This window comes from Nicotiana sylvestris, chromosome 6 (assembly GCF_000393655.2).
Source record: "Nicotiana sylvestris chromosome 6, ASM39365v2, whole genome shotgun sequence".
NCBI lineage: Eukaryota > Viridiplantae > Streptophyta > Magnoliopsida > Solanales > Solanaceae > Nicotiana > Nicotiana sylvestris.
The window spans coordinates 197,133,781-197,148,824 of record NC_091062.1 but is presented as its reverse complement, the minus strand read 5'-3'; positions in this window follow the sequence as shown (position 1 = coordinate 197,148,824).

Sequence of the window (15,044 nt, the reverse complement as noted above, 5' to 3'; positions counted from 1 at the left end):
GGCACAGGACTATTCCATTGTTGAGCAGTTGAGGAAGACCCCGGCCCAGATTTCGTTGCTATCCTTGTTGATCTATTCAAGCGATCATTGTCAGGCTTTAATGAAGATTTTGAACGAAGCCCATGTTCCGGACAAGCTCTCAGTAAACCATTTAGAGAAAATAGTGCACAAAATCTTCGAGGTAAACCGAGTGACATTTTCTGACGATGAGTTACCAGTAGAGGGTACAGAACACAACAGAGCACTCTACCTGACTGTGAAATGTGAAGACTCGGTGGTCACTCGAGTACTGATTGATAATGGGTCCAGTGCCAATATCTGTCCTTTGGCGACTCTGAACAAACTGAAGGTTGATGATGATAGGATTCACAAGAACAACGTCTGCGTCCGAGGTTTTGATGGGGGTGGTATTGATACAATGGGTGATATCATACTGGAATTGACAATTGGTCCGGTCGAGTTCACCATGGAATTTCAAGTGATAGATGTGGCGGTGTCGTATAATCTTCTGTTGGGGCAACCCTGGATCCACGCAGCCAAAGTAGTGCCTTCTACGCTGCATCAGATGGTCAAATTTGAATGAGATAGACAAGATATTGTGGTACACGGGGATGACGGTACACATGCCGTTAGTGATGCCATTGTGTCCTTCATAGAAACCGACGATGACAAGGGCCCATGGGTCTATCAGGTTTTTGACACAGTCTCAGTAGACAAAATTCCTAAAGATGGGGGCCTTCCACTTCCCAGAATCGTAGCTGCAACCTTCATGATAGCCTCGGAAATGTTAAACAGCGGGTTTGTACCAGGAAAGGGTTTGGGGGTTGATCTGCAGGGTATTGTCCAGCCAGTTTCCTTGCCCAAGAACTTGGATACTTTTGGGCTAGGATTCAAGCCTACCGCAGCGGATGTAAAGCGGGCCCGCAAGTTAAAAAAAAGAGTCCGGTTCCTTCCTAAGCCAATCTCGCGCCTATCCAGATCATTTGTCAGAGCAGGTTTTAGAAAGTTGTCGGCCCCGAAAGTTTTCGGACCACTAATCGGGCCAGATGGAGATTTGAATGAGGGCTTTGAAAGGCCATTCGCTGATGTCAACATGATAGAAGCTGGAGAGGGTTCCAGTAAGGCAGACATACAATTTGTGGGGCCTAGGGCCAAGGTCAACAATTGGACAGCTACTCCTCTTCCTACCCGGAGGGAGTCTTGGTAGTAGGCTTTGGATTTTTTCTTTTTTGTGTTTTGGATTATTCCACAGTTGTAATCCAGTTTTTGTTTTATTTTTGTATTCGGAAAAAGTATGAAACTATGTTATCATGTAGTTTAATAAAGTAAAAAATTTCTCTATTTATTTTTGTTTTAATTCTGTTTTCTTCTTTTCTCTTTCTGAACAGTTCTTTTCATACTGTTTCTAGTGACATGGCATGCACAACGGATCTTCAACCTAGTCAAAAAGATCAATCTGATTCTGAACTAGTTATACAAGAGGTCGATTATGATAATGAATCGGAATATGATGAGGATGAAGCCTACGAAGAGATAAACAGAGAGTTAAGCTAGTTTGAAGAGAAATCCAAGCCCAACCTAAATGACACAGAAGCCATCAATTTAGGGGATGCAGATGATATCCGAGAAACTAAAATAAGCATCCACATTGCACCAAATATCAGGGAAGAACTAATCAAAGCACTTATTGAGTTCAAAGATGTTTTTGCATGGTCGTATGATGACATACCGTGGTTAAGCACGGATTTAGTGGTTCACAAATTGCCCACTGACCCGGCATGCCCTCCCATCAAGCATAAATTGAGGAAGTTCAAGACAGATATGAGTGTGAAGATAAAAGAAGAAGTAACCAAGCAGCTGCAAGCAAAGGTTATTCGGGTCACTCGATATCCCGATTGGTTGGCTAATGTGGTGCCAGTGCCAAAGAAAGATGGAAAGATCAGGGTGTGTGTCGATTACCGCAACCTGAACAGGGCAAGCCCAAAGGATAACTTTTCATTACCCAACATCCATATCTTGATCGATAATTGTGCCGGACGTGATATCAGATCTTTTGTGGATTGATATGCTGGGTATCATCAGATTTTAATGAATGAAGAAGATGCGGAAAAGATGGCATTCATTACGCCGTGGGGGACTTATTGCTACCGAGTAATGCCATTTGGTTTGAAGAATGTTGGGGCAACGTACATGAGAGCAATGACTACTGTGTTTCATGACATGATACACAAAGAGATTGAGGTATACGTGGACGATGTGATCCTAAAATCCAAGCATCAGGAGGACCACGTAGCAGACCTAAGGAAGTTTTTCCAAAGACTTCGAAGGTACGATATTAAGCTCAACTCGGCCAAATGTGCATTTGGTGTTCCATCTGGAAAGCTGTTGGGATTCATCGTCAGTCGGCGAGGTATTGAGTTGGACCTATCAAAGATCAAATCCATCCAAGATTTGCCACCGCCGAAGAACAAGACAGAAGTAATGAGTCTGTTGGGAAGGTTGAATTATATCAGCAGGTTTATTGCTCAACTCACAGCAACTTGTGAACCCATTTTTGACTACTGAAGAAAGATGCTGCGGTAGAATGGACGACAGAATGTCAGGAGGCATTTGACCAAATCAAAGGATATTTATCAAATCCACCTGTGTTGGTTCCCTCTAAGCCGGGGAGACCGTTAATTCTTTATCTAACGGTCCTGGAGAATTCGTTTGGCTGCGTACAAGGACAATACGACATTACAGGAAGGAAGGAGCAAGCCATCTATTATCTCAGCAAGAAGTTTACAGGCTATGAGTTTAAGTACACTCAACTCGAGAAGGCATGTTGCGCCCTAACTTGGGTGGCCCATAAATTGAAGCATTATCTGTCATCATATACTACTTATCTCATTTCATGCTTGGATCCATTGAATTATATTTTCCAGAAGCCTATGACCACAGGGAGGTTAGCGAAATGGCAAATATTACTCATGGAGTTCGACATCGTCTATGTGACGAGGATGGCCATGAAAGCCCAAGCACTGGCCGATCACTTGGCTGAGAATCCTGTTGATGAAGAATACAAGCCATTGAGGACGTATTTTCCTGATGAAGAAGTGATGCATATAGATGAGTTGGAAATGACCAAGGAACCAGGTTGGAAGCTCTTCTTTGATGGAGCCGCAAATGTGAAAGGAGTTGGAATAGGAGCGGTACTTATTTCTGAAATAGGACGTCATTATCCTGTTACGGCTCAGCTGCGTTTATATTGTACCAACAACATAGCTGAGTATGAGGCATGCATTTTGGGTCTACGACTAGCGGCAGACATGGATGTCTAGGACGTCTTGGTCTTGGGAGACTCGGACCTCCTGGTGCTTCAGATTCAGGGTGAATGGGAAACAAGGGATTGAAGCTCATACCATATCGACAATGTTTACACGATCTGAGCAAGTGATTTCGATCAGTGGAGTTCAGACACATCCCAAGAATTCACAATGAGGTTGCCGATGCTTTGGCCACTTTAGCATCGATGTTGCACCACCCAGACAAAATTCATGTTGACCCGTTGTATATCCAGGTTCGTGATCAGCATGCTTATTGCAACATGATAGAGGAAGAAATGGATGGCGAGCCATGGTTTTATGATGTCAAGGAGTACCTCAGGATGGGGATATACCCGGAGCAGGCCACCGGAGATCAAAAGAGAGCCATTCGGCGATTGGCAAATGGTTTCTTCCTTAGTGGAGGAGTGTTGTACAAAAGAACCCCAGATTTGGGATTGCTGAGATATATAGACGCTAGTCAAGACACGACAGTTATGACAGAGGTACATGCTGGAGTTTGTGGGCCACATATGAGCGGATATGTGTTGGCAAAGAAGATTCTTTGAGCAGGGTACTATTGGCTCACTATGGAGCGTGATTGTATCAATTTCGTGCGAAAATACCATCAATGTCAAATACATGGAGATTTAATTCATTCTCCGCCGACAGAATTGCACACAATGTCAGCACCATAGCCATTTGTTGCTTGGGGCATGGATGTCATTGGACCTATCGAGCCGGCAGCTACCAATGGTCATAGGTTCATTCTGGTGACCATCGACTATTTCACTAAGTGGGTTGAAGCTAAAACTTTCAAGTCGGTAACCAAGAAAACAGTGGTAGATTTTGTTCATTCCCATATCATTTGTAGATTTGGGGTCCCGAAAGTGATCATCACGGACAATGGTGCTAATCTTAACAGCGGTTTGATGAATGAAGTATGTCAGCAGTTCAAGATTACACACCGCAATTCCACCCCATATCGTCCCAAGGTGAATGGAGCAGTTGAGGCGGCCAACAAAAACATAAAGAAGATATTTCGGAAAATGGTAGAAAGTTCGAGGCAATGGCATGAAAAATTACCATTTGCATTGTTGGGTTATCGCACTACTGTCCGTACTTCGATAGGGGAAACTCCTTATTTGTTGGTATATGGAACTGAAGCAGTAATACCGGCAGAAGTTGAAATTCCATTCCTTCGGATTGTCGTTGAAGCTGAGATTGATGATGATGAGTGGGTCAAAACTCATCTGGAGCAGTTGAACTTGATTGATGAAAAGAGATTGGCAGTTGTGTGTCATGGCCAGTTGTATCAAAAGAGAATTGCAAGAGAATACAACAAAAAGGTGCGTCCCCGGAAGTTTGAAGTGGGTCAGCAAGTGCTAAAACGCATCCTCCCACATCAGGCTGAGGCAAAGGGCAAGTTCGCCCCGAATTGGCAAGGGTCATTCATTGTAACGAGAGTATTGTCCAATGGCGCTTTATGTTTAACAGATATCGAAGGGAAATGCGTCGACATGGCTATCAATTCTGACGCAGTTAAGAGATATTATGTACGATTTCTTTTAGTTGTAATTGTTGTTTGTTTGTACTTGGCATTTATCGGAGAATGAAATGACGGAGGCAATTCTTTCTTCTATCCAAACATTGTAACCTTTGCTTCCCCTTTTGAGCCTTATTTGTTCTTTCATACCCCTCTTTTGGAATCATTAATGAAAATGAAAGAAAAGAGAAGAGAAAAATAATGATAACAAGAAAAACAAAGGAATTGGGAACTACGTTTGACCTGATTCCTCAAAGAAGGATACGTAGGCACCTCACGGCTCGGTCATAGTATAACATAGTGCGCGTAATGTAACATAGCGTAACAAAAAATAAAAATCCCCAAGTAAGAAAAATTGGGGCAGAAGTTTGTGTTTGTAATTTTGGAAAGAAAGTGTGATTCCAAGAGTTGTACTGTTTTACCCATCAAAAATTATTTTGAACTCTTGATACCCCTTTTTTTTAGCCATACATGAAAAACCCATATTGATGTCCAAAAAAGACCTCCCGATTAGTATCCGAGAAGTGCCAAGTCATAGAAACGGAAGTCAGGGATAGCACCCCGATCCCCAGTAGAGAAGAGGATCATGAACTGGAAATAAATTGATAGCCGAAGTCAGAGAGAGTCATATCGGCAGCACTCCAATGCCCAGTTGAAAAATAAAATAAAATGAGAGTTTTATCGGTGAAAACCTTCACAGGAACCATAAGGCGACGGAAGATGAGAGAAATAAAATGAGAGGGTCTTGTCGGTGAAAACCTTCACAGGCACCATAAGGCGATGGGAGTTAAGAGAAATGAGAGAGTCTTATTAGTGAAAACCCCTCGAAGGGCACTATGAGGCGACAAGGCAAGATTGGTGGAAAGGGTCTGCATTTGGCAAAAATTTGAGTGTTTTGTTTATCCCCGGCAAAATGAGGCCGTCCGAAAGATTGATTGATACGAATAGACTGGGTTGATTAATCCGGAATGCACGACATGATCATTGGGATCAGTTGTATCATTCAGATAAGTTCTTTTTCTTTCTTTCTCCCCAGCATTTGTTCAGAAAGATTTCTTCTTTTTTTCTATCTTTTGAAATCATCGTTTTTTTTGTTTCTTGGTTTAAAGACTTTACTTCCCCAGCAATTTGTTTTTGAAAAGGATTTTCAGAGCTTACTACCAGTGGCCAAAATGGTGCAAAGCAAAATGCGAATAGGTTAGGCTAAAGATAAGGCGACAAAACGAAAAGAAGTTTGTCGCAAGACCAAATGACGAATGGGTTTAGATCCCAAGAGGACCAAATTTCCAGGGGAAGTTGGAGAAAAACAGAAAGAACAACAGTTAAAAAGTTATGGATCAAATTCTAAGAGGATCCCCAGCAGATTTGCGATATACAGGAACAACTCCGACAGATTCTCGACCAAGTTCCGCAATGGTCGGACAACACAGAGCGGGGAAAGAAGAGAAAAGAAAAACCATCCCCAGCAGGAATATCATCCCCAGCAGGTTTTGTAATAAAATGCAAAACAGGGAAAGGGAGAAGGGAAAAACCATCCCCGGCAGGAGTGGCACGACCACTCACCACGTTTTAAACTAACAAATTTTTCTTTGATTTGAAGCAGGAAAAGGAAATGTTATTGACAGCGGGAAGACGTGGCCACAAAGAAGATTATCAAACTGGGGCAGAAAATTTTCTCTCATTGCGCAATTCTCTTGAAATCAGATAGCCACTTGGGGAATATGGAAGATAACACAAGTTTTGAAGGAAGTGGAATCCCCCGCAGTTTACGGGAGAAAGAATACAAGTTTTAAAGAAAGCAATCTTGGAAGAAGCAAGATAACCCAAGTTTTAAGGGTAGTGGTCTTTGAATCAATATCATCCCCACCATCGTTAAAGGGAGGAAAGTAACTAGTCTCAAAGGAGGAAGATAATTCCCCAGTAGTGTTATTCCCGGTAGGTTTCAGAGAAGTAAAAACACCAGCTGGAGAAAAGTAGTTCCAAGTGGAAGGAAGGCACCAGCTTTAAAGGAAGTAGTCTGTGAAGAAGGAAAATAACATAGTTGTGAATAAAACACCGGTTTGTCCCCATCAGTTTTTGGAGGAATAAGACACCAGTTTTGAGGGAAGTAGTTGAAAGAAGATGTTTCAAGTTGAGGAGTCAGGAGCCCGCCTGGGGAATGGAGGTGTTACATTTTAAGGAGTTGCCGAAGTCAGGAGCCCGCCTGGAGAATGGAGGCTGATTTATTTTAAGAAGTTGTTGAGGTCAGGAGCCCACCTGAAGAATGGAGGCTGATTTATTTTAAGAAGTTGTTGAGGTCAGGAGCCCGCCTGGAGAATGGAGGTGTTATATTTTAAGGAGTTGTCGAAGTCAGGAGCCCGCCTAGAGAATGAAGGCTGATTTAATTAAGAAGTTGTTGAGGTCAGGAGCCCGCCTGGAGAATGTAGGTGTTACATTTTAAGGAGTTGTCAAAGTTAGGAGCCCTCCTGGAGAATGGAAGCTGATTTATTTTAAGAAGTTGTTGAGGTCAGGAGCCCGCTTGGAGAATGGAGGTGTTACATTTTAAGGAGTTGTCGAAGTCAGGAACCCGCCTGGAGAATGGAGGCTGATTTATTTTAAGAAGTTTTTGAGGTCAGGAGCCCGCCTGGAGAATGGAGGTGTTACATTTTAAGGAGTTGTCGAAGTCAGGAGCCCGCCTGGAGAATGGAGGCTGATTTACTTTAAGAAGTTGTTGAAGTCAGGAGCCCGCTTGGAGAATGGAGGTGTTACATGTTTAAGAAGTTGAGGAGTCAGGAGCCCGCCTGGAGAATGGAGGTGTTGTATTTTTAATAAGTTGTTGAAGTTAGGAGCCCGCCTGGAAAATGGAGGCTGATTTATTTTCAAAGTTGCTGATGAAGTCAGGAACCCGCCTAGAGAATGGAGGCTGAATTATTTTCAAAGTTGTTGATGAAGTCAGGAGCCCGCCTGTAGAATGGAGGTTGTTAAATGTTAGGTTGAAGGAGTCAGGAGCCTGCCTGTTAGAACGGAGGTTGTTATATTTGAAGTTGATGAAGTCAGGAGCCCGCCTGAAGAATGAAGGCTGAATTATTAAGAAGTTGTCAAAATCAGGAGCCCGCTTGGAGAATGGAGGTGTTGTATTTTTAAGGAGTTGTTGAAATCAAGAGCCCGCCTGGAGAGTGGAGGTGTTGTATTTTTAATAAGTTGTTGAAGTCAGGAGCCCTCCTAGAGAATGGAGGTGCTACATTTTTAATAAGTTGTTGAGGTCAGGAGCCCGCCTGGAGAATGAAGGTGCTACATTTTAAGAAGTTGTTGAGGTCAGGAGCCCGCCTGGAGAATGGAGGCTGAATTATTTTTAAGTTGTTGTTGGAGTCAGGAGCCCGCCTGCAGAACAGTGGAATACATTCCAAGAGCAAGTCAAAAGTCAGTAATGCGGAGGGTCACAACAAAAATACCCCCAGCACGAATCCCATTTCAGAAATCAAAAAGAAGACTACAAGAGCGAGTTGAAGATAGATAAGATGTTGTAATCATTAGTTTAGTCTAGCTTTTGTTTTCTTTCTAGCAATGGTGTAATAAAGAGGTCGAAAAGCAGTGGTAACGGCATGCAACAGCAGTAACAGCAACATCACAGTCCCATGGTAGTCCCAGCTACCAAAACTTCCTGAACTACATTAACCTGATTCCCTTGTAGCTAGGGATATGTAGGAAACCTTTGAAGCAAAGGTTCGGTTAAATCTTTTCAAAATGCTTCACACGGAGTAGCCGAACGGGCAAAAATCGCTCGTATCCGCTCACTTTATCTTTGCACGGAAACTCTTCCTATTTCCGGACAAAGAGGGGCAGCTGTGAGCACGTGATTTTTGCCCTACAAGAACTACTCCCACAAAAATTCAATAAAATAGTTGTGTATTATTTGTGATTTATTTGTATTTGTCTGTCTATGTTTTATTCTATTTTTACTACTGAAAAATACAAAAAAACAATATGTGTTGCATGTGCATTTAGGATTTAATTACGCATTTTGGAATTAATTAAACCATGTCCTATTGTAAAGAATGAAAATCACAAAAATATGAATTTGGGTAGCTTCGTCATTTTTATTGTTTAATTGCGTGATTTTATTTTAATCAATATTTGATTTTGTGTGTTAATTATTGTTAAGGATTAATTAATTTCTTTTTAAATAAGCTTGATTTTACAAATAAATGTAGGCATTTTGGTTTTAGGAATTAAAAAGAAAGTAAAAGAGAAAAGAGGAAACAAGATAGGAGGCGTAAAATTTTCGGACTGGGCCAATTTTAAAAGAAAAATTTCAGGCCCAATGTCACCCCAAGTCAGCCCAATACCCGCCCCAATCCAACCCGTCTCTAGCCTCTGTCAAACGACGGCATTTCAGGCATCTCAATCTGGACCGTTGATCTCAACTGATCAAACGGTCCCAAAGCCTTGACCAAACCCGACCCCCGACCCGTCACTCCAATACCCGGACCACCCCAGTACTACTCCAAACGACACCGTTTGAGTTCAGTGAACTGATCTGGACCCTCGATCTCTCTTGATCGAACGACCAAGATCAAACCCCCCCCCCCCATTATATAAATGAAACCTCCTACCCAGCCCCCAGTCCAAACCCCTATTCATCATCGCCTCTCAGAGACGAAGCCCTTCCCCAAAACCCTAGCCGCCATGGCATTCCTTCGCCTGAAACCCGGCGGAAACGATGTCGCCGGCCACCAAAATAACACCCCTGAGTCTCCTAACCACCCCCAATCCAAAATTCCTCACCCGTTTTGCTCGAATCAACCTGCAGATTCTCGAATATTCATTTGAAGATTCGAGCAAAACTTGGAACCCACCCCAACCAGTCCCAAACTCACACCAAGGCACCCTCTGACCACCCTCGTTACGGATCTGTTGATTGCTTGCCTCGAATCAACCTCCAACTTCTCGAATCTTCAATCGAAGATTCGAGCAGGAACTAGATCTACCCCAACCAGTCCCAAACTCATACCATACATGTCCCTGACCTCACTCATCACCAAACCACCGTGTGTTTGGTTCGAATCAGACCAGAACCACTCAAACCCCAAATCAAACCCCCAAGAACCCTAGCAAGCCAGAGTTTGAAATCTGTCCCAACTAAAGGAAGGGTTTGGGGTCTAACCGACTTTAGTCTGAGTGTTGTCAGTTGAGAACACTCGATTAAGGTTCGTTCGACTTCAAACTGTTCGAGTGTGAATTCGAACCAGGGTCGTCCAGTTTCTAAATTCTTGAGGTATTTTCCCTTTTCCTGTTTGTTTCCATTGTGTTTATTTGTTCAATTTACTTAGTTTAGTTTAGTTTTATTGGTTTTTCAATTTCTTTTGTCGATTGTTCTGTTCTTCTCCCTCAGACCCTTTTATTTGGTCAAATTTGTTTCTGTTCGTTGTTAATTATAGGTTGTGTAGTCGGTTCGAATAAGTTCGTCGATTAGTTAAGTTTTATCATAAATCCCTGTTCTTGTCGATGTCGTTTGAATGGCTTGATTGCCCATTTCTGATTGTTTGTTGTCAATTGTTGTAGGCAATTGGTTAATTAGTTATCATCGATTAATTCAAGTTTTTATTAGTAGTTTCGTCAAATGATTTAAGATCGAATGTTGTAGGTGCTGATCTTTTGGCAATTAGCTTCAGGGCATTGTCAATATGCTGACAATGATCCTGCATTCTCGTTGATTTTAGTTCAATTTTCAGTTTCAGTTTTAATGGTTTTACTGAGTTCTGTGTGGTGTTAATATGGTTTTGATTCAAGTTCAGTCTGTTGGTTCCTGTTAGAATTCAGCCTTAGTCATTAGTTATTAGATATTTGGTAGGCTGGATTGGTTATAGCTATTGTAGTTTGTTGTTTGATATAATCTGTGAGGTTTGAGTTGTTGTTTGATTTTGGTTAGGGAAATTGGTTATAGCTGACAAAGTACAAGGGATTGGACTAGGGCAGTAATTTCAGGACTTTAGGGGGTAATTTGGGAATTGAAAACAAGAAGAAATGGGGGGTTTGAGTGCTTTGTCCACTAAGTATTAAAATACAATTAAACTAATGAATTGATTAGTATTAGTGGGGAACAAAACATAAAAGCATGGAGGATTAATTGATTATTATAAGTTGTCCATACCTTTTGGGCACAAAACACTTGATAATGGGCTGTAAAGGAAGATGATGGGCAGAATCTGATAAGGTAAGGGGGGCAGGGTCAGTGTTTGGGATAAATAGAGTCATTAATAGGCAGTAAAAAGGGGCTGGAGTTTGAGAGGGGATAGGAGGATTTTCTGGGAAAAAATCTGATTCCATTGAAACTGAAAAGAGTTTCAGCTTTAACCGTGGGGCTGTGTGTTCGAGTCTTTCTCTTGGTCACTGAATTCTAGGGGTGTGTCTACTTGAGTTTTAATTGGTATTTGGTTGCTACCAAGCTGCTGGGATCAGTTACTGAGTCTGTTTGTGTTGCTGTTTGTATTGCTAGAATTCTGTTTGGTTCTTCCTTTTTAAATCAGTTACTGGTTTATTTCTGTTGGTTGTTGCTGTTGCTGGGTTATATACTCTGCTGATCTCCTTCTTCTTGTATTGTCCATACCAGGTACACATTTTGTATATTCTTGGCTATTGGAATGAAATGAAGCAAGTTTCCTTCTGCGCAATTATAGTAAAAATTTCTGTTACATATGTAGATAAATTGTTTATGATGCGTGTATTCGTCCACTATAGTTAAGTATTCTGAACCCCAATGAATTGTGATGGACTGGTTGCTTTAACTTGTGGACTGTGTTGGACTGTTGTAACAGATTTTAGAATTTAGAACATCAATCTGATTTAGTTAAATTAATTAGATGTGTATTCTTGGGAGCCTAAGAGTTCTATAGCTAACAAACTGATGTAACTTGTGTTGATTAATGGAAGCTTAGTTTGTTTTTTTTAGATATATTCCATTAAATCTTTTTCCTAGGATACAGTTGATTTGGAAATCAGTATGACGGCCACTTTAGGTTTGGACGGCCCGGAATTCATTGTTATAGCATAAGTGTTGGCAATTCCTGATTAATAGTTCATAGCAGTAGTTAATCGAATTGAACATGCTTTATTAACAAGACTGCTTTGAATCTGCTCGGGGATGTATTTAGTTTTATGTTAGGTTAATAAGATAGTTAGATCAATTCCTGAATCTTACGGTTTTGGAAATAGTCTATTTTGGTAGTTTCAGTAATAGTAATTTCAGTTTTAGCTTCGTTAATAGAACTGTTTATTTACTACATCATGGCATGTTAAAAATAGGCTCATAAAGAGTGTGGTGGTTATTTTGTTCAAGTTATTCCAAGTAGAACGATGTGTCGCTTTCACTATAAAATCAGGATGCTTACCTAATGACAATAAAAAATAGCAAATCATAGTTGCTTTAGGTTTACCCTTTTAAATAAAAAAAATAAGACAAGTCTCGCCAAATAAAATGCACAAGCTGCGGGGCCCTCAACAAATGGATATCATGAATGCATAAAATTCGGGATGGACCGTTTAGCAAATTTCATGGCCTTCCCCAAAGTAGTAACGCGTTAGTCACTGTTAGGCGCGTACTTTAATAACATTACTTTCTTAAACTCGGGTGCACATTTATGTGACCCAAGTCCAAATCTCAACGAAGTCGAAATGTGTCGTTAATCACGGGTATATTGATTGTGACGTGGTTCGAGATGCATTTCCATGATGTTGCAAATTCCTTTAAAAATAATGAATGAGACGAGCCTCGACAAACAAGAATACACAAACTGCGGGGCCCTCAACGGACAGTTATTTCAAATGCTTAGATTTCGAGACAGGCCGCATAGCAAACTTTACGGTTTTTCTCAAAATAACAACGCGTTAGTGTCTTTAGGCGCGTATTTAATAATGTTACTTTCCTAAACTCGGGTGCACATTTATGTGACCCAAATCCAAATCTCAACGAAGTTGGAACGTATCGAAAATTACAGGTACATTTATGTGGCGCAATTCGAGATGCATTCTCACGACGTTGCAATTCTTTGAATAAATAATAACAAAAACGGTAAGTAGTTAAAATTTGCATGTAGGTTCATATTGTATAAAATCAGATAATCAAGCCGAATATGATAGTTGAGCGACCGTACTAGAACCACGGAACTCGGGAATGCCTAACACCTTCTCCCGGGTTAACAGAATTCCTTATCCGGATTTTTGGTGCGCAGACTGTTAAACAGAGTCATTCTTTTCCTCGATTCGGGATTCAACCGGTGACTTGGGACACCACAAATCTCTCAAGTGGCGACTCTGAATCTTTAAATAAAATCCCGTTTCAATTTTTCTTTAATTGGAAAAACTCCCTTTACGTCCCTTAGTGGGGGTGTAGGTGAAAGAGGAGGTGTGACACATAGTTCGAATCTGCATTTTCTTTTTCTTAGAGTCTGTTGTCTGTTAGAGTCTGTTTTTTCTTTCGCATCAGAGTCTGTCCGAAGTTATTGAGTTCGTACTTGGTTTGGTTTCGAGGTTGTTATTTTCCTTTCCACAAGCATCTGATTTGTAATAGAATGTTTATTAATGAAAAATCAAAAATTTCCAAAAATTGTCTCTTTGCTTTTTGCACTTATATGTGACAGAACTACGCACGATCTGATTCATGCGGGGACATGATACGTAGGCAATCTCTATAGGATTCGACCACCACTAAAAAAGAAAAAGGGGAAAATAAAAAATAAATAAAGAAGGATAGAATAAAGGAAGCTTAAAAGAAGGGGCACAATTATGAGAGGCCGGAATGACGCACACAACCGAAGCAAAGGCATGATAGAAAATGGTTAATTGCCTAGGTGCATTGCATTCCAATGTGTAATTGCATATGTGTTAAACTCTAAAACTAACAAAGTTGTTGTTTCCAGAGAATTCAAGCAGTTAGTTTTTTTAGAGGATACTGGCACATTATCATTACCAAACCAGATCGAAGGGACCAATACCGGAAATCATGTCTATCCCAGATGTCGGCACTAGTGTTGAGGTATAAGAGTTGGACGTCTATAAAATGAAAGAGGAAATGCTCAAGCTTAAGCAACAGATGGCCGAAATGTACCAAGCCTGGTCCAAGGGGTAATCACCACCGTCTTACCCAGCCAACCCGGCTCTTACCCCACCATTAGCTCATTCTCAGGATCACCCCACCATCGATCCAGGTTTTCCTATTTATCAATACTACCATGGCACTACTTCTCATACACCACAAGCTTCACCACCAAAATCAATTTCATACCCTCCTCCGCCAATCACCTCTATCTTTGTGGCATCTCCACCAACTGCACTCCATAAATCCCCGAGTGAACCTGTATTCCAAGCACAGGACAACCAGTATTATCCCCCGGAGCTTACCTTCAAAGTGCCTGAAGCCTATCCACATGATCCACGTTCTGACCTACCGGGGAAAGCAGAAAAACCTGCCAGAAATCCTGAACAGGAAGAGATGTTCAGAAAAATGAAAAGCATAGAACAATCCTTCAGGGATATGAGAGGGCTAGGAGGTCAGGTAAGAGTGGCTTACAAAGATCTGTGTTTATTCCCAAATGTACAACTACCGGCAGGGTTCAAAATTCCCAAATTCGACTTGTACAACGGACACAGTGATCCGGTGCCTCATTTGAGAGGTTTTTGCAGCAAGATGAAGGGAACCGGAGGAAAGGATGAATTGTTAATGGCTTACTTCAGTCAGAGTTTGAGCGGAGCAGCATTGGAGTGGTACACCCGCCAAGATCACGGAAGATGGTACACATGGAATGATCTGGCACAAGCATTCGCTTGTCACTTTCAATATAATCTTAAGATCATTCCAGACCGACTATCTTTGACTAAACTAGAGAAGAAGTACAGTGAAAGCTTTAGAGAATATGGTTTCCGGTGGAGGAAGCAAGCAGCAAGGGTAGATCCCCCAATGAAAGAAAGCGAGATGGTCGATTACTTTTTGCAGGCTCTGGAGCCAACTTACTTTGGTCATTTGGTGTCCGCAATTGGCAAGTCTTTTAATGAGGTTGTAAAAATGGGAGGCATGGTCGAGGAGGGGCTTAAGTCCAACAAAATCATGAGTTATTCAGCGATCAAGGCAACCACCCAGGCCATTCAAAGTGGCACTAAGGGTGTACTTGAGAAGAAGAAGAAAGAAGATGTCACGACTGTTGAGTCCGGAGCTTGGTTTGGAT